Below are 21,503 nucleotides of genomic sequence, written 5' to 3' on the forward strand. Positions count from 1 at the left end.
CTGGCTTCTTAGGCACCTGGGACTATAGCACCAAAGATAATTAAGATGGGGTAAAGGATTATTGTTTTCAAAATCCTCTTAATTCCAAAATGTCCATTACTCTTCTTAGATTAACTACATGCAATTTCTTCTCTTTTCTCCTCATGCTCCTTTCCAGTGCCGAAGTGGAAGGAGAGATCAAACCTGCCCATCTAGCTGGCAAGGTTTTTGTCTATTTGCTGTTGTGAATATTCAGATAGGCACATTTTGTTCACAGGAGTCTGCGGGTAATTGATGTCATACAGGTATACTTGTTTGCATGAGATTCTGCATGTTCACCAGTACATACACGTGTGAGCAACAGCAACATAAAACTATGATAATTATGGTCATCCAAGCACGAACCAGAAACAGTCTCATCTGCCTTTGCTATTCAAACTGTGCAATTGTACCAACAGTGAATGAATAGTCACAATGAGCGATTTGCGAGCAATCCATAGGCTGAACTGGTCACATGAAGTGTTTAAGAAGCAATTGAAAATAATGACTAAATCAGGTCGGGGGAAATAGTGGGGAAAAAGTTGGTTTTGGATAATTTGCAACAGGCAGAAAAATGGGCCAAAGGGTAGATTGTGGCTTTAGGCACAGCCCTGAGTAAGGGAGTGCCTACCTATGTCACCCTAGGAGACACTAAAGAGGCTCAGTTCTTTCCTCCCTGCTTGCTCCCGGGGTAGAAGTAAGCTTCTTTTGGTCTTTACCAGTAGCAGATTACTACCCCCTACACTGGGCGGGAGGAGGATCTTGAAGGATGAAGCTGAGACTCTGTTTCCCACCTTTCCCTGGCCTAGGCCACTTGCAGAAGGGTGGAGAGCAGTGGCCCCATATGGCTTGCTTCCCTACACTATGCCTCGTTTTAAAGTCTAGAAAGGCCACACAGCACTGGGTGTGTTGCGGGAGGAGGCCACGGGGTGGTCTTATCTGCCTTGTGCCCCTGCACAGCCTTATAGGGCCAGGCTATAACTGCCCCTCACTTTGTCTAACAAAGTTGTGTACTATAAATGGATTGACCAGCTGGTCCTGGAACCACATACCTTGGGGAACCTTTCTAGAAATCTGGTTTGAGTTTCAAGTTGCAGTGAAATATGAAAGTAACTAGATTTATTGGTTGTCAGGTTTTGCTGAAAACCTTTCACACAGCTCTAGTCAGTTACTGTTGCTTTTTGCATTTCTCTGTAAAAAATTGTTAGAAAAATTGGGAATTCGGAAAGGGAGGGGGCACCCATTTCTTCTTGTTTTCTTTCTGTTTTTAGTTCCCCTCCTCATGGAGCTTCCCTGAATATTTTCCCATGGAGATATCTGAGCCACTTAACTAACTTTGACAGTAGAATAACATCCCCATCCTTCACTGGCTTAGGCAAATGGAAAAGACGTTCTGCAGACTCTGGCAAGGAGACAAGAAACCTGGAAAGGTGGTCCAATTCCCAACTGGCCAGTGGTGTTAGAAGTCTGGAAAGGCAGTCTACACCGTGACTGGCACGTTAGATGGGAGGGCCCAGGAGGTGGTTCAGTTCCTAGCTGGCAAGAGGAATGGGAGGCCTGAAGAAGTGGGCTGCTTTCCGTTTGGCTTTATAGGTTGAATAAGAGGCCAAGAAATGAGGTTCAGTTCCCATTAGCCTGTCTGGTTCTTGATTTGCTTCCTTAGTTAAGAGAGGCAGAGAATACTGATGTTGTTCTGCCGGGGACAGGATTGAAATTGAGCAGCATGGAAGAATACAGACTTAAATAAGCACAGCTCGCTGTCTCCACTTGCTTTTGTCAGTTGTTCAACAACTCTGCTGCCAGCAACCTTACTTACTAAAAGGCAGAGGGGGGAGGGAAACAGGGGTCATGGGGAGGTTTTGTGTGCAGTTCTGTGTTTGGTTTTTAGCTTTTTTGTTTGTTTATTACAGAACAGTTTATGACACAACAAACCACTTGTTAGACCCTCCAGTGTCCTGATGATCTGATTATTTAGGATCAAATTAGTATTTACTGAGAGCTTTTCAGGTGTTTTCTATACTGTACTTTATGGTCTGCCTGTTACAAATTATTAAATTTGTCAAAGGTATTTTACACACTAGACAACAGTGGCTTTATCAGCTGTGTGAGGTGTATGTGTTTTTTAAAAAGGTCTATTATTTACCTGCAAAACTAAATGGCACTGTGTAGTTGGCTCCTTTTTAGAAACTGGATTTTTGCTTCCTTTGACTGTAATTGTTCTCTTGGAACTTGTTGGCCTATTGTTTAAATCATTCTTAAATTCTATAGCAGCCTTGTTGGTTTTGTGATAGTATATTGTAGTTTGGTGAATAGGACACCTGTGTCCTTCCTACCCCTTATAACTTTTCACACAAAAAATTCCTTTTGGACATAAATTCTTTTCATTGAAGGCTTTAGTTGAAGATTATATTTTAATACATATACAGACTTTGAATAAAATGTTCAAAGGCACCTACGTGATTTAGGAGACTAAGTCCAAATTTCAAACTTGACTTAGACACTTAAGAGACTCAGTGAAAGTCAATGGAACTTAGCTTTCTAAGTTCTTTTGAAAACTTTGGCCTTTATCATAAACTTTTTAGCAGATAACTCTGAAATGGTTTGGTTACTGCATCACCTTTGTTATTTACTTTTGGGCACACCCAGTCCCCTCCTCATGGCTGCAGAAGGCCGCTTGGCAGTGAAACGAATCATCCAGCCACACCGCCCCAGAGTCAGGCTCAACCCCAGTGCCTGTGGATGAACCTGTGAGTGCACTGCTTTATGAAGGTGCTCCTCGGTGCATCTACTCATCTCAGTACCTCAGAAAGGTGCACTGAAGCTTGACACAGTGAGAGGTTTCTAAGGGCACTGAGTGTGCTGGGGTACATGCACGGGATGAGTCAATGGGTTGAGGCACTCAACTTATCCACCAGTCCCAAGTCCTCAAAGAAGTACATCAACCAACACAGCCCTACTATAGAAGAAGGTTCTGAGGCACATTAGTGCTTGGGGAATCGTCAGCTACATAGCTCACCCTATGTGGCTTAGCAGAAACAAAGGGAAGGTAATGTACTCAGAGCTAAGTTACAAACAAAGAGCTCAACTATGACTTTTAAACCACAGTCAGAAGTAGGTGTCACTGATCCTTAGCAGATGTTATGAACATAGGACTGGAAGGGACCTCCTCAGTCATCATGTCCAATCCCCTGTTGTTGCAGGTAACCCCATAATAAAATCCCACTCATGAATTTATCAAGCTCCACTTTAAAAGTAGTTTAGGTTGTTTGCCCCCTCTGCTCCTTCTGAGTGACTGTTCCAGAACCTCATTCCTCTGATGGTTAGAAACCTTCTTCTAATTTCTGGCGTACATTTATTCATGGTCAGTTTTAACCCATTTGTTCTTGTACCAACATTGTCCTTCAGCTTAAATAGCTCTTCGCCCTCCCAAATGTTTACACACACACACACCCAATGTCTTTATAGAGCATAATTATATTTTCTCTCAGTCTTCATTTTGCTAGGCTAAACAAATCAAGCTCTTTTAGTCTCCTCTCATAAGACAGGCCTCCATTCCCCTGATGATCCTAGTAGCCCTTCTCTGCATCTGTTCCAGTTTGAATTAATCTTTCCTGAAATATGGGTGTACACAGTATTCCAAGTACAATGGCATTAATACTTCCCTATCTCTACTGGAAATACCTCACTCGATACCATAAGATCCTAGGATATAGGTCTACACTGCAATGTAAGCCCATGGTCAATAGAACTCAAGTTAGCAGACCCTGAGTTTGTTTACCTTAGGCTTGAGCATCTACATTCATTTGTAACCCCAGGTTAAGAATTTTTGAACCCTGGGTCACGACCTGGGGCTCCAGCATCTTCACTGCATTACGCAGGCCTGACTCTCACCACCTATATCCCAGATTTTGTTCAAGGTGCTGTGTGTAAAAACTTGATCATCCACCAAACTTGACTGTCAAGAAGACAAAGAAAATTGTCCTAGGGGAGAGTGGAATACTTTTGGTGGACTCTCAGAGCACGAGTCCATTGGAGCTGCTTCTGTACTACAAAGCAATAGGGTTTGAACCCTGGATCCTGGCTTGACTCAGGCTCGAACCATCCACGTCCATGGGGTCCTGGGATGTTGGGTACTAGCCCTGGCTTAGTGCAATTCATGTGTAGATGGAAGGTGGGGACAGGCTGAGTTTGAATCCTGGTCTTATATGGCAGTGCAGACATAACCTTATTTGTTTTTTCATGATTGCATCACATTGATTGCCACAGTCATACAGCAATTGATTTATACACCCAGGTCTTTCTCCTCCTCTGTCATTTCCAACTGATGAGCCTCCAATTTATAGCAGAAATTCGTATTCGTCCCTAAGTATATGACCGTGCACTTTATACTATTAAAATTCATACCATTTCTATTAATCCAGTCCTCAAGGTCTTCCAGTTCTTCCTGTATAATATTCTGATACTTCTCTGTATTGATAATGCCTCCTAGTTTTGGGTCATCAGCAAATTTCATTAGCACATGGCTATTTTTTGTGTTGTGAACATTGATGAAAATATTAAATATCAGTCCCAAGAATAATCATTGAAGAACTCCACTAGTAACCTCTGTCTTGCCCAATGGTTCTCTTTTCAGCACAACCCATTGTCATCTCTCCTTTAGCCAGTTCCTTACCCACCTTACAATTCTTATACTAATCCCCATCTTCTCCAGGTTTACAAATAATTGCCCATGTGGTACATTGTCAAATCCTTTAATGAAGTTCAGTTAGATTAGATCTAGAGTCCCAAGAGGTATTCTACCTGAGACAGGCACAAAGCCTCAAGGAGTTCAGAGGAAGCAAGGCCACTTCTACACCCCTTTGTAAGGGGACAGCAAGCATTTCCATCTGGGTGAGGCTAGCTCTGCTGGCTGTAGAGCAGGAGAACCCATGGACCTACCTTCACTATCTGGAGATGATAGTGCCACTGCAGACACTAGGTTGGAGCAGTCCTCGTGTGCAAGGGAATGCACTTACCAGGCTCTTGTGTAACACCCACAGACCAATTCCATTGCTGCTTCACAACTTCAGGAGTAGGATCCCTTTCCCTGGAACTCAGCGCATTCTCAGAGGCCAGCAGAGCTACTCAGGCTGTGGAAGAACATGGGTTTGTTCCTGCACTTGCCTGCTACAAAATCCTACAGAGATTTTTGTCGAAGTTTCTGAGCATCTTCCATAATCACACTTTAAATCTCAGTATACCTGTAATTCCACCCCTTTTTACTTTCTTGTTTTAATACAAGCTGATTACTAAATTGTTATTGCTGAGTTACTCAAGCGGCAGTGCGTTAAACCAGCAAACTGGAGATTTTCTACTCATAAAAGCTTAAAATAGAAAAAAAATTCTTTTCTTTCTTTTTAATGGTTAAAAAGCCCTCTGTCTGAGACTTTGTATGCCACCTTTCATCCTGGAGCTTTCTTTTTACAGTTGAGTTCTAAACCCCTCATCGATGGGTTTTATAGGAGAAGTGCTGACACAGCCTTAACTATGGAATCTTGAAAGGCAAACTGCAATAAAATATCAGGCTTGTAATGCTGGAGTAGGGAGAAAGAAACACGGTATGCAAAAAAGGAAAATGTTCACAGAAGTACTGAACTTCAATCCATTTAACCAAGGCCCTATATTTTCTTTTACTGAATAAAGTTTTTTTTTTTAATGTCGACAGTATTTTAGCTCTTTCCTATTGATCACTACGATAGATCAGGCTGGAAACAGAAATTGCTTCAAGGCAAATTCTTAAACCAATTCTTGAAACACTATATGTTCAGATTTCAAATCGAAAGGGGCTTCTGCCCAAGAGGAACTGAGTTGTTGGTATCAGAATTGAACACCAGGTCCACTAAACTTCCACTGAAGCTTAACTCACTGTAGCAGGTTACTGCCATTCACATTTGGTATGCTGAAAAGGGAAGGCTCAGCTGACAGAGCTGGTGAACAGTAGCCCATTTGCAGTGCACTGTACAAGCAAAAATAAAATATGTTCCAAACATGAATGTGCTTCTGTACAGACCCGTTAGCCAGACAAATCCATTGTGAGACATTTCAGCAGTGGTGTAGGGTAGCCACTGTCAGTCCAGCTTTTGGAGAGTGGTAAAAGCATCCTCTGGGTCCAGGGTAGGTTCTTTGTGTTAAAGCTAAAATATCATGCAAGAAGGGTTCGTTACGGGATTCTGTTTTCCCAATAACTATGTTTACTGCTTGCACTCTTCAGGTTCGAGGATGGTTTGTATTGCAGAGATCAAGAGGAAAATCACCAGTCCAGTAGAAGAAAGAGATGACAGCCATTGTGCTTTATAACTAAAAAGGCTGGGGAGCCTCTTGTGGAAGCAGTCTGAATATGTCCCTCCCTTTGTTGTTGCTGAGCTTGGATGCATCTGTAATGTAGTGTACCTCGTGCAACTGAAAATCAGTTTGCTTTTTCCATTCAAAGCCAGCTCTCAGGTTAAGCTTTCTAAAACATTTCCAATAGAACAAAGAAAGCTGGCTGAGATAATATTTCATCTTCTGACATAAGAGTTCTTCAAAGCCAGTCACATTACACTGGGCAGAGGAGGACACCACTCACTTGAGAGTCTATTGAGAATCTATGAGTGCTCATAAGTTCAAGTCCATCTACTGCAGACGTCATGCACTACTAGCTATTACACTAGCTTGACAGTAATCTTGGCATCATCTTTTATTCCTGTCACAAAGGGCTGTCAAAAAGCAAATAGCAAGAATTACTATAAACAGCAATGATTCAGTTTCAATGTCTATGGCTTTCGATAGTCTAGCAATGTAATCTCATACTCTACCCTGAAATTGGATATAGCATATGAAGTCCGTCAGCCATGCAGAAAAGGAAAATGTATATTGTTGAGGCCTTTGCTGTCTGGAAAACAGCTGATGAAGAGTCACAAAAGGAGTTTTAAATGTGCTAGAAGAAATTCCAAGTAGCATTAAAGTCACAAATAGCAAACTTAATAACTCCCGCTGGACTAACAGACCTCTTTCAAAAGTTTTTTTTATTAGCTTCATGCATCATTGCTATAATTTATTAATATACAAGCTGAGGTTTCTTCACTCTCTATGACTGCGGAAGAGTTACTGTAACTTCTTTTTCATGATAAACAGCTGTTGAAAAATTTGCCAGTATTCTCTCCTCTTATAATTTAAAAATGCCTGCAGTGCAATTCATATTTCTACTTCCCCAAAAGCATAAGAAGATACTATATTTATAATTTAATCAATGACTTATCCTCTATAGATATTATTACATTGTTTAGATTGCTAGCATATATATTTTCACCTAATCTCTTAAAAAATAAGATCTCAGAATTGTAATGTTGTGTCCGCTGGTTGAAAGTTAGCTTCAGTGCTTTGCCTTTTTCAGTGTTCAGTAATTCTCTGGCCATTCCAAATCTTCTTTGATTACAGGAACTAAAAAGAAAGAGACAAAACTGTTAGTAAAAATACAGACTTTTGAAGAGGTCATCTACGGCAGGGATTAAAAGTTTGATTCCACCTGCTCATTATAAGGCATGTACCAAACAGGAAATGGCATAACTTTAATCTGTTTTTCCAACAATGACTGTTATGGGGTTAGGAAATGGTGTACATAATTCTTACTTCAGTCCTCCTGACACAGTAAACCTTTAGCTTTCCTTGCATGCTGTAAAATATACCAACCTCAGATGCTTGTGTTTCTGTTAAAGAGGAAATTTCAGACTTTCCCAACTCCTGGAGCTGCTGTAGTTGACAATGCAAGTCTATTCTCTATACAGCATGAAAACAAAACAAAACAAAAACCCAGTGCTGTGAGAGTTGTGCATTGTGATTTGTTTGAATTATGAACTCCAGAACTAATTTTAATCATAAACTTGCATAATAAATCCTTATAAACATGAAGCATTTACCAAGTGTCCTTCATTAAGTATTAAAACATCATTCAATTTGATATAGGTTAAAGACCCAACTAATGTGCTTTAAAAGGTTAATCAAATTTAATGAGCTTGTTACAGTAATCAATATTTGTTTTATAGACACATTTTTCATTTGGTCCCAAACATGCCAAGTCTCAAAGGAGGCCAAAACAAGGCTCAAGTGAAATGGGAGGGAAATTAATCACTAGGGAATAACCTGCAGATTTTCATTAATGCCACTGTTGGCTTTCCAACTAGTATACTCATATTTCTTGCTGCAAAATCTAGGTAATATAAGTCTCACAACTACTCCAATTGAAGTCAATGGCAAAATTCCCATTATTATTATAGCTTCTGTGCCTCATAATTAGTATTAAGTACAATATATTTGTTCTGGAAATGGTGTGCTAAACCTGACAACAAAAGATCCATAGTATAGTATTATTCAGATACCTACATAAAAATATAACAATATTCTGTTTCTCCGCATCATCGCCCGTACTTCCCACATTCTCTGCTGCCTCCCTATGGGGACGGATTCCAATGGCCTCTTTGCCCTCTCCCATCCAGGACAGTTGTTGTATATAAACTTGTTGCCACCTTAAGTAAGGAGAAAATAAAATTAGATGGAGGAGGTGTTGAACGAGGTGGTTCCAGAAGGACAAATGCAGGACAAAGTCAGAGGATAGAAGGAATGGGAATGTGGAATATGTGGAGGATGATTAATATTTTCACCAGATATGTGCATATACTTAAATAACCACCACATGGCAGAATTTTTAAAAGAGGGGGAGAAAAAAGTAATACAATCTCCACTCCATTGGTTTGATACTAACTCATTGTCTGTCACAGCGGTTAATTTAACATTCTATTCCTCAGGCTATTCCAGCACACATCACTGCAATGATTCTAAGGCACAAAGAGAAAAAGTCATTTTGGCTTCTGCTCCATTACAAATGAAACAAACCAAAATGTTTCACAAATGTTTGCACTGTACTTTAGATCAACATTGTAACAGCAACTATTTTAATAATTACCCAGGGACTGATAAAGTAATGGTACTAGCAAACGTTTGCTGTGAATGCATTTAGCAACGGATCTAATACGGTACAGTATGATAAAGCAATATTATATTCCGCATGTCTGGCGCCAGAAGGGCCAGAGTAATCTTTGCACCCCTCTCCTCCTCCCTTCTTTAGCTACACCAAACCTTCTTCAGCAGTCCAGGATCATGTGTTAATTCTACCTAGAAAGCCAGAATGGTTCTGGTTACACTATTTAATCACTTACACCTATGGCTAAATTTTGCTCCCCTTTACTCCATTGCAACTCCAAAATAACTCCATGGATTTCACTGGATCTGCTCTGAATTTATATCAGTGTAACAGGCAGCATTTAGTCCCTGAAATTTAATGTTAAACCACGGATTATGCCACTGCTGAAAAAGGCTCGGAGACTTATATAGGTATTGAATCCACTTAAACTACATCTAAATTTGGCCCTGCATATTTTGATTTCATTAAAGAAATTAAAGTGTCTTAAACTGAATGTGTGAGTGGAGGAAGGAGGGCATCCTTTCAATTTCAGCCAACTTCTTAGTGGAAGGTACTTCCAAATCTCAACAGATTCGTGCCACACTAGAGGTCAGAAAAGATATTAATCTTGTCTTTAACAAACATCTCACCCAGAAATGCAATACCTTGAAAAGATTTAAACAATATTTAAACCTTTAACAATATTTAAAAACAAATATTTTAGTTTTCTTGAGGCTAGAGTTAAACCATAGGGAAGAGAATGTAGACAATAAAAATTAATTTGGATGGGTTTGCATTTTGTTTTCCATATGTGCTGGCTGTTTATTGGCTTCCACTTCATCTCCTTTCTAGCACATGTTATAACTTCAGCTTGAGAGGCAGGAAGTGCACAGTTTGCTTTGATATGAGCCTATTCTTTTTTTATTTTCCCACTTGGAAATTGCCATATCATTACTTGATATAAAATAAATGAGGACCATACTCTGCTCTCAGTAACCCTTGTGCAGAATGTATAATGTGCAAGGGAGGAAGTTCTTGCTAGCCACTCCTGGAAGGGTGTGCCACATTTTGGCCTGGTATATTACCCTTGCAATACAGTAGCAAATAATTAATGTGAGGATTTTTATAACACTTCCTCTTTAAACATTTGAAAATAAGTCTAACAACACAGGTAAAAAGCATTATCCCCTTCCAGTTATAGCCCCCCAGTTCACCTCCCATTGTCAATGTGCTTCTGTTCCCTTTGCTGTTGCTCTTTGCCTCCTCCCCAGCATCACTTTTTTCAACCCCTCTGCAATTTTGTCTCACTCAGCCCACCTCACCTCCATTTTCCTTCTGCTAAGTCTACACGAAAACGGGATCCCTGCAGCCTCACTTTGGGCTGGTGTTCCCATTGCCAGCCTCCATTCTCTCTGTGTAACATCTCAAGTAGCAGGGTATACCAGAGCATTGGCAGCTGTATCTTCTTCAGCCTCCCATGGAGGGCTTTGACTATCAGGGCCCAGAGCTTGAACTGGACTCTGCATTCAGTGAGGGCTCAGGGCTGTGAGGAGGGCGCTGGAGTGATGCTCCCACATGTGTTGCTAAGCAGAGAGGCTGCTGCCTTTTGTACTAGTGAGTTACAGCAATCAAGCATGGTGCTCATGAAGGCCTGGGTCACTGGCCAAGGCTGTCTGATAGGTTGGAGCACAGTCATCTGGCCAGTCGCAGATGGAACTGGGTGTCTTTTGCCCCCACATTTATATGAGAGTCTACTAGCACTGAGTCTAAAGGACCCCAAGGCAGAGGAGGGATGTGATAGTCTATTAACAGGGAGACTACGGGGAGGGGAGTTCTCTCAAGCACTTCCCTCTGCCTACCAGCATATCCTCATTCTTACCTGGGCTGAAGTTTAGCAACCCATCTGTTGTGAAGGAGACATTTTGCTGGGAGCAGACTGCACCTGGGGCCAGGGGTAAAGTGCACCTGGGGCCAGGGGTCGCAGACCTGGCAAATAAAATGTCTACATCTCCAGCCAGGTGGCTGAGGGTCACACATTACAGTCCTGCCTGGCTGCCCTAAGATTGGCTGCCCACCCTACTTCCCTACCTCCTGGGATACAAGCAGCCAAGCAGAGATGCTGCAGGAAGCAGTCAGAGCTCTCTGCCCTCCCTCCGGAGCCAATGCCATTCACGTGGGCAAGGGAGGGAGCCCACACACCCTTGTTCAGATCACTTTAAGAACTGTTTAACCCATGTTGTTTTACTAGTTCTCCCAACAGCTTTTTCATATTTATGTTGACTAATATGGGGGGAGAGGCCTGAATCTTATAAGGCTCTACAGGTACAGGCTCTGCAGGTGCAGAAACAGATGCCCATAGCAACTTTCTGGATTTAGCCGAAGAGGAATTATCATTGATCTGGTGCAGAGGGGAGCCAAACCGTTGGATAGGTGGAAGGAACCCATATGCAGGGGAATGACAGCAACATGAGATGTCACTTATACATTCTCTACTTTTCCTTTCATAACATAAGTGTGCAGCCAATTGGCTGCTTGTAAAAAGAGCAGAAGTGGCGAGGTTGAAAAGAAGCTGAAGAAGAGTCAATCTGTTTAACATGTCCCGCTGCTTACATAAACTAAAGCCTACACAAATGGCGGGGATTAGTTAATAGTGCTTGAAACATCAGTCACTATTCCTCTGCACTTGTGACACAGAGTGCAGTGCCTGCAGCCAATAGCACTGGGGACCTTCCATGAATCCAGCCAGGATTCAGTAAGAAACCTTAAGGCCAGTTCATTCCCGCCTAGCCTCCCAATTCTTCACAGAGAGTTTCTCCCTCTCTTCCAGCATGGATGATGAGTCAGCCACCTCCTCAACACCATCTCCTTTTACTAGTTCCAGTATCTCTGGTAGGGATGGGGCAAAGACTGGCCTTGCCTGGGGCAGGACTACATAGGACCCACATCATTTCCTGTCTAATCTGGGACTGTATTTTTCTTCACTGAGTTCTCCTCTCCCCACCCACACCAGGTCCCTAGGTGTCAGCATGTCCAGAGATGTCTCCAGTAGAGCAGCTCCAGGGCAGTCTGGTCCATTGGGGGGGGGTGAAAGCCAGTGTAAAGATATATGGTCTCCATGCCAACACCTGGGAATCCACCACTTTTAGGGGTGGCTCCACATAAGAGCAATCTCTCTCACTCACTCTCTTTCTCTCTTTCTCATACATACACACACACGTACACGCACACACATACAGAGGAATGACAGTATCAGATGAGGAGATCATCACTGGGATTTCCTTCCCAAGAGCCATCGCCTGTGGAAGGAAATGATCACATTCCTGTCCTTAACCCTGTGGTCTCCAGGGTCACATTTCTCAGTAGCTCTACATTTCTGATGGTTCTTCACAGTGTTTGTGGTTGGGGAGGAGGCAGGGGAAGAGTGTGACCCCTGAGGCACACTTAAATAGTTGCATGACTTCTGGAGTGTTTTGTTCCTCTCCCTATAGTTTTATTCCAGGAGGACACATATGGGCAATTATGATTAGTGGGATGGTGTTCCAACAGATTACTGGTATCAATACTATTTTTAGTTGTATCAATGCAATAGCTTTATGACTGCTGTTAGTGTGACTATAGGTATGAGACACACAAGAATAATCTAATTCAAATATAAAACAGTCCTTTCAAGTTAGGCTTTAGGCATTTCTGCAGCTGTATATCATTCTCCAGCGCTCTAGTCTTTAAAAGGAGAGGGAGCATTGACTGAAATGTCAGCATTAGTCATTTACAGACTTAAATATATATATTTGTTCAGTTTGCAATTTGGTCTCAATCTGTATTATTCTCTGAAGGTGTCTGCTGCATACAACTGAAATGTTGTTTTCTGTGGGTTGGAGTCACAGACAGGACTAACAACTTGTAGAATTGGGCCTGTAAGCAATGCCATAGTCTCAGACATGCCTAGGGAGGAGTATTTATCACAGGCAACACAACAGCTAAAACCTTTAATGATCTTTTCTTGACTCACTGTGAATAATGCCCAGATTTAGATCACTTATTATTATTATTATTATTTCCAGTTGTTTTACACAAGGCTGTTGTATTTAAGGCCCAAATATGTGCAGCATATGTTCGGCTATTTATAGCTTTACAATTACCTCAACAGCCAGAGTCAGGCAGATGGTAAACATTACTACTAAGCATAAGTACATTTAGAATTAGACATTTAAATAAATTCTGTCTCAAGCTTATTTAAGGGATTTTATCTCTTAAGCCATTTTAGGTGTCTGGTTCTGCTGAAAGTCTGTATTGCATGCAGACATGGTCTATACAGCCTTTGGTCTATAGACAGTTGTAGAAGGCAGATGACATCAGTTCCTGTACTTTGAACCTGGTTCATGCAATTAAGCTAATAAGACTAATTAATTTGAAAATAAAGAGATTAAAACTTTTAGATTGTAAATGACAATGGCTAACTTCTTTCTTGCTGCTGACAGAATATACATGCTTCAGGGAACGTCAGTTGGTCTCTCTTAAAAGCCAGAGGACTTCATACAGAGATTAGAAAACTGACAAAAGTACATACCAGAGGGCCAAAGCATAATCTTCCAACTTCAAAACCTCAGGCTATGGTGGCTTTTCACATGAATCTCACAGAGCAGCAAAAATAAAGGTTAGAACTACAGCTGAGGATTGGGTGAGCAATTTAGCTGAAATATGTTTAAAGATTTCTAGGACTGCTTAAAAAATCTTTGGACTCTTCAGAGTTATTACTAGATGATTTCAAAATAAAAATAGAGTCTAATTGTGTTGCAGAGTGTAACTAAACAAGGTCATAAAACAGATTTTGAAATTGGAATTGTTGTTACCTTAATAATTTTTTTATACTATTAGGATGTATTTACTGTATATCTTTAGACTTCTTTATCCAATACACATAAAAATCTCTAAATCTGTTTTTTCTGTACATAGCAGGGAAAGAATGCTCTGATTCAACTTCTGCTCTGTTACAATGGTGTAAATCTTAAGTAAATCCACTGAAGTTGATTATGTACCATGTAGCTGAGAACGGAATTTGGCACTATGTTTTTTCCAGACACAGAGGGCCAAATGGTCTCATGAAGCACAAAGCAGAGCAGAAAATGAAAATGTGCATACAAACGCACTAGTTTAGAGAAGTGCAGTGTTTACTCTATCATGCTCCCTACAATCCATATCCTGGCCCGTGCATAGAGGCTGTAGTGGATGTATTCACATTCTCCACGTCTGAGATGCTGTGAAATCGTCACCTGTACAGCAGATCTTAGGACAACAGGAGGCCAGGTCTCTCAAGGTTAGTGAGGGGGCTGCCAAAACTATTTGGTTAAAATACCTGCTGACTGGAGGCACAGGGAACCTCTCAGGCACAGCCTTGACACCAGGCCATTGGCGATACTTAACAGAATAGTGCAGCGTGCGCTACCAGAGTGTGGCTTACAGACCTGTCTCTACGTTGTCAGTAGTGGGAATCCAGGAGCTGTTGTGCATCATCCTCCAATTACTTGGCACGTCCATGAAACAGCATCTGATAACGTCCCTTTTTCCTATGTATGTTGTCCTATTCCTTTTGCCTTGAATGGCCTGTTTCCCTGCTTGGAGATGGGGATATGTGAGTTTGCCCATTGCTAGAGGCAAACTTCAAACACATGTTCAAATCTCTCAGCCAAATGGATTTACTTCACTGCTATCTTTGAGTGTTGAGTAGAGTTCTGGGGAGTTATTAATCAACTAATATTTTCTCTTCCTGAGATGGCTGCATTTCAATGGCAATTCCGATAAATGCCTTACCTCCCGCTAAAAGTTTTTTGAGGTTTCATAAGTTATTGTTTGAAAGGCATTACATATCTATACTCAGAATTATGTATTTCCCTAGAAGAAGAAAAAAACTTGTCTCTGATTTAAATTGGCTATGTTCAAGCCCCTATATATAATGTGATTATGCAGGCATGTGAATTGCCACATAATCACCATTCTTTTTCAGTTTTCCATGTAATTGTGTTCCAGAATCAAAACTTTAATTTAAAAAATTAAGTCCCTAGCCCTTACGATTGAGAAGAAAGCCTTCAAAATATTGAAAACTTACTAGAATCTGCAGAAAATAATAACTCTGAGAAAAGTGTGAATTGTCCTTATTACTCTCAACAGACTATTAGAACTGAACCCTAATGATTTTTAAACAGCAGCGTTGTCAACTAGTTCACTTCTGATCCATTCCAGGAGAAACAGTAATCTCCCATAGTTGTCCATCCTTGTTGGATGTGGTGGCAGACAGTGCAAGGGGATGTAGTGGAGGAGCTAGTTGTTAGAATGACAAAACAGCCCCCACCACCTTTCTGCCCATACTTAATTTCTGTTCCTGTCCCAGCGGAGGAGAAAAATAGCAGATATACCCCCACCCTCTATCTGACCAAAAAAGGGGGGCAGCCAAAAAGAAATAAAATTGAATATCAAATCAGAAGAGAAACTGTACTGATTGTACTGGGATTGGTTGGGGAAGGGCAGTACTGCATAATTCCAAGGTTTCTGCCACATAATCAAGTTGTATATGCTGCATAGCACACAGGGTCTTTCCTGTAACCCCTGTTGACTTTATATATATATATGTGAAATAGCCTGGCTATACACAGCTATATCTGCAAATTATGAGATAGAAAACAAAACATCTTTATTTGCTCCATATGTATGTTAAACCCTAGACTTATTGGGGGAGGGGGAAGAGGGAAGCAAGGGATAAATATCCATTGTATAGCACTGCACAGTATATATAATAAAATCCAATGCTAGCAGTACAAACTGGAGTTGGTGTGTAATTCACTAACATATTTGTACATTGCATTTTGCAATTGACAAGGATTCTGCACAGAGCATGCTGCACTTTCTGTATTTATGGCATTATGTGAAGGCTTTAAGCCATTTTATTCCATACTGAATTAACATGCTAAACCTAATCCCTGCTGCCCTGAGAGATGAAGAATGACCATAACTCTCTTATTGCAGGTGGCTCAATCCCACATTTCTAGTTGCCTGAATTCACTCCACTCTTGTATAGCTGCATATTGAAACTTCTCCTTCTCCTTGCATTGCCTTTGTACTAACTGAACGGATCGGGTATTTGTGTGCGGGGGGAATTAATGAGCCTTCTACAGATTAAAAAAAATATAATAATAGGTTTACCTTCAAAATACTGCCTCACACCAAGGATAAATCATGGACAAACAGAAAACCTTTTGTAGTTTGACTAATTATAAATGGCTTAATATAGCATATAGTCATCCCCTAAATATTTAGTGTTGTGATCATTGTGAAATGTAATTACTTTTATGGTAGTTTAGTATTATAGAATCAATATGATCACTATGCTAATGTACTGTGGGTTTGTAGGGTTGCAGTTTATGCAGCCATGGCTAGTGATGTCCAAATTACAGTACTTCATATAAGAATGTTTCTTATTCTTTATGGTTGGTAAGTAAGACCCAGGTAAATAAATATGCCATCAGTTGCAATTCCATGTAAAGTCTAATAAGCTTTAATTCTGAAAGATCCGGTTGACTATGTATACTGTCACTTCAAGAAGATGTTAATGTAATTAGTATACGTAGACCAGTCATTTAGGTCCCTGATATTGTGTGCTTGGTCTATTTTCATAAAGCTTTCCTTATTTTACCTTTATGAAGTTAAGAGCAGATTATTTTGATCTGTGTTCTGTTCGGCATCTCTAGATTCTAATGTGTGAAACTTTATTGATAAAAATGTTACACAAGGAAAGCATTGTATCCGAGTGTTTATAAGTCAATGAGGGAACAGAGGAAGAAAACTATGTCTGAAGAGAGCTATTTTTTGTTTTCCTACTACTTTTCTGGAGAAAAAAGTTGCAGGGTGGAGGGGAAGCTCTAACTGTCAATAAACCAGCAGTGAGTGTCTTGATTTGAGCCCTCTTTAAGTACAAACCCTGAAGAGTGCAGATGGGAAACTGTCTATTTATAGGTTTACAAGTTCTTATCTGAGAAATGTAGAAAAATACACAATGATGAATTTTAAGAGTGTACCAAATGGCTATTGAAAGCACTAGAAATATTGTGATATCTGGCCTATTTTCTGTACATTATGGTCAGAATTTTCAGAAGGGCTCAGTGCCTACAGCTATTTTCAGAACAGTTCATCTCCCATGTAAGTGAGATGAGTGGATCTAAATGAGTGGATCTTTTGAAAATCTAGTCAAAAGTGCCACTGCAAGAGCTTCAGTGTGCCAAACTTTTGAAACTCTGCCCCTAATATAGGTGCCAAATGGGAACTGACCTCCTGAGAAAACTTGGCCCCAATTTGTATGAGTACTAACCGTTTGAAAATCTGGGCCCCAAACGCTTTTGAAAATTTGACCTTGTAACAATTTGTGTAAGTTTGTTGCATATCCAGTTGCAGTGGTGGGGGTGGGAAATCTCTCCCAAGTTTCCGGTTAAAAACTAGTGATATTGGGGGGAAAAAAGTGCATTTCTCCTCTATTCCTCCAGTGGGACACACACTAGAATTGGACTGTTGGACTGGGTACAATATTAAAATTCTGGGGAATCATTTTAAATCACTGTACACTGGTTTCTGAACTTCATCACGACCTCCTTTTTTCACCATTCCACTGGGTTCCTGCAGGCCATAAAAATAATTCAGAAAAGATTTTTCACATTTCACTTGTCAGCCATAGACATGTGCAAGATCAATTTACAGAAATTCTGGAATGTGGAGTCTGCAAAGATACCTCTTCCCTCCAGCAAAAGTTTTTGATATTTGATGAAAATTGGTGCAAAGTGATAAAGAGACAAAAGAGCTGCTGGCTGTTTGTTCACATTGTATCAACCACCCCAGATAGAAACATTCCCCATAGATTTCAAAAGATATTGCATGTCTGTGCACTAATGTATAGTTTTTTTTGTTGCTGTTGAAAACCCTGGCTCTCTGTAATATTTAACCAAAAAAAGTTGTTATACAGTCCAAATAAATAACTGCTTTCCTGCTCACCCAAGGTAATATTACTTTACATTGGCAGTAGGAAGCGGGTGCTTTGCCATATGGGTGCTTCACAATATTAATTCACTTAGATTGCATGTATGGGATGGGATGCACTGAGATGACATAACACAAGCGATCTGTTCAAAAGCCTAACATGGTATATACATCAGTTTCCCACAAAGAAAGCCTGATATCATTTCTTTCTCAGCTGCAATAACTCCTTGTGCAGGTGCAAACTAAACGTTCTCACTGATAAGCAAACTAACTCCTAGTTTTCAGTGTTGAATGATAATTGGAACAGAAACCGATAAGCCTATCTCCAAAATATATTTATATTTATCTTGATGTTTAGTCCATGATATCAAAGCCATCAAAATAGGAAAATAGTCACTCTGCTGTAAGGAAAAATATGTGACAGGAATAAGTCTGAAAACTGTGAGAGAGAGATTTTGTCGTGGAAAAAAGTTCAGCACAGCTCCAAATGGCTCCTTTGAAATGCCTGTGGACTCCAAGGATACTACTTTGTGTCTCAGCAAGTTGCACACACAGCAACAAACCCAGCCACAGGATGTGTGGCTGTATTAAGTGGGATTGGCAGGCACATCAGGGCTATCACTACAATCACATTAAAATGATGCATACTGACGTGACTAAGAATTATTTTAAAAAAAACCAACCCCCTGGTGACATCCTCATTTTTAAGGATGTCCAAGGGGACCCGGGCAAATGTATTCACATTTCCCTCATTACTAAATAAGCTAATTAGCTATATCGAAAATAGACTCTTATAATTAGTTAACAGCCCCCCAAAATAATTACTTGAATACAAACTGTTATAATTTAAAATATATCCAGTTAACAGAAACTTCACAAAAACCTTAACTACAGTATAATATAATTAAATTTGATATAGATAGCTGATTAGTTGATATTATTAAAATTGAGATCCAGAAAGATAATGTATTGTGCTGGAATGGATTTTGGATGTACATTATGGAATGGAGAAGAATGCTACTTTTCCTAAGTTCAGAATAAAAGCAAAATAGAAATCCAGGCTTTATACTAATATATCATGGTAGGAAAAGTATGTCTGGCAGACCTAAGAACGCTTAAGAGAAATGATAAATTATCTGAAATGTGATGTAAAAATAAAATTTTTTGCTATGTCTCTCAATATCTGTGGAAATTATTCCAGTGATCAGGTTAAAGTTATATACAATAAAACTATACTAAAGGGTTTGGGATTTTTTAGAAAACAGTAATTTTATCTTAAATTAATGTGAAAAAAAGTAACATAAATGCAGATTATGATTTAATGCATGAAAGAAATCTGGAAATTCAGTTAAGGTTCCCAGAGCAATACTAAATTTTGCCTCCTTGTGAATATGTATTGCAACAGGCTTTTTAATTCATGACCATATAGCAGTGGGCAATATGCCATATTAAGCAAACAATACATGTTATTTAATGGAAGGGAGCTAAACTTTCTATAATAATCACAAACATTTTATATGACTACTTATGCAGAATTGTAATATTATTCCTGCAGTAATACTGTGTAAGTAAGTTGGCTGGTATACTATTTTTTTTAAAATATATGGTATATGATTTTTGTTGAAACAGCACTTTTTCCTACAACCTTATGAGATGTATGTCTGTTTCATTTTATATTTCTGCATCTGTGCTGTGATCCTATAATGAAAGATCTTTTGTATTGCATGTGTATAAGAAGCAGAATCAAGGCTGTTATGAGAACCTTGAAACAGAATTTCTTAATTTTGTTCCGTCTAAATCTCAAACTTTGTTACATACATGAACTTTTTGCATATGCTTTTACCTTATATTATTATTATTTCGTATTTATAGAATTCCAGTTCTTTGGAAAGATAAACACATGGTCCCAATGTCAGAGTGCTTATAAACCAAAACAAAGATAATGCTTAGGATGACGTTCAGACTGGGAGCTAAGGGGACTGTCTAGAGCTGGTCAGAGATGTTTTGATAGAACTGCATTCTGTTGGAATTAGGGTGACCAGATGTCCCGATTTTATATGGACAGTCCTGATTTTGGGGGCTTTTTCTCAAATAGGCACCTATTACCCCCCACTCCCTGTCCCGATTTTTTACACTTGGTATCTGGTCACCCTGGTTCCACTGAAATTGAAATGCTTCACAAAATCTCGTTGATCTTGTCAGAATTCTGTTTAGGAAGAAAACTGGAGAAAGAGAGTTCCAGCAACGTCACATGACTGTGGTGCATCATGGTACTCTACTGAGGCCAGGGAGTTCAGCCCATAGGGAAGAATGAGCCACCTGAACTACAACTCCCATGAGGCAACATGGCACCTGAGGCAGATTCAGTTTAATGACAAATTGATTCAAAACCAAATGTTTCATCATTTCTGAATGTAAAATTTCTCTAACTTTTCATTCCACAAAAATTTCAGCATTTCATCCAGATTTGTGATGAAAACAAGTGCAAACTGTTGGAATTTCTTACAGGACAGAAATTCCAGTTTTCACTCAGCTCTAATTTTCAAGCATATTCATCTGCTGTTTCTTCAGTTTGCAATTTCCTGTGGCCCCAGTCAAGCAACAACCTGTGCATAGGCAGGCCCCCTGTGTTCTCACAGAGCCTCACTGGGCTCAATAGGGCTCTGTATGGGCTCTGGAGTTCTGCAATTTGCAAAGAGTTCTCAGCAGGCCCTAATAGGGACAACATTTTTAAAGGTATTTAGGTGTCTAATTCCCGTCAAAAGTGGTGGGAGTTAGGCACACCTAAATGCCAACATGAATTTCATACCAGGATGGACTTAGACTTCTATACCATAATATGAATGTGCTAAAGTTAGTTTTAAAATTGTGATTGAGCCACGACATACCTAACAAGTGGAGAAGTTTGGTCTCAATTCAGGAAGGTACTTAAGCACATGCCTAACTTTAAGTACACGAGTAGTACCACTAAGGGGTAAGTGCCTTGGTGAATCAGGGCTTTAAAGAGGTTTGTTTTGCAGAGAGAGGATGTTTTCGGTTTGTCAGATTTTAAACTGCCCCCTAATCCTCATTTCGACTGTAAAGTCAACTAGGTTCACTGATGGCCAAGAGTATATAGCACTTTATTTGGCTTATTGCAATTAAGAAAAGCAGTTAATATGCACACTCAGAACATGATCTTTAGGTAGCAAAATGGTTATTTTCAGTGGTGAGCTGGAGCCGGTTCGCACCTGTTCACGCAAACCGGTTGTTAAATTTTTCAGCTGGTTTAGAACTGGTTGTTAAATTTTGCAGTCAGTTGAGAACCAGTTGTTAAAGGGGTGGGCAAACTCCTGTCCTGCCCGTCCTGCCTGAGCTCTAGTCTCCCCCTGTGAATTTGTACTCACCTGGCGGCACTAAACGCCTTCGGCGGCATTTCGGCAGCGGGCCCTTCACTCGTTCTGGGTCTTCGGCAGCACTTCGGCGGCGGGCCCTTCACTCGTTCTGGGTCTTCGAT

At 40.2% G+C, this 21,503-nt stretch overlaps 1 protein-coding gene and 1 long non-coding RNA gene across 11 annotated transcripts in view; one reads left to right on the forward strand and one right to left on the reverse strand.

The window, feature by feature from the left end:
- The window catches only part of SEMA6D (semaphorin 6D), a 271,918-nt gene that overhangs the window by 137,980 nt on the left and 112,435 nt on the right, over nucleotides 1-21,503 (forward strand). The window lies entirely within an intron of this gene.
- LOC141995277 (uncharacterized) lies at nucleotides 7,088-8,518 on the reverse strand. The gene is made up of 3 exons (XR_012641288.1): nucleotides 8,416-8,518; nucleotides 7,726-7,812; nucleotides 7,088-7,476 (listed from the first exon to the last, which is right to left on the reverse strand). It is a non-coding gene; the product is annotated as an uncharacterized LOC141995277 (long non-coding RNA).

Source organism: Natator depressus, chromosome 10 (assembly GCF_965152275.1).
Source record: "Natator depressus isolate rNatDep1 chromosome 10, rNatDep2.hap1, whole genome shotgun sequence".
Lineage (NCBI taxonomy): Eukaryota > Metazoa > Chordata > Testudines > Cheloniidae > Natator > Natator depressus.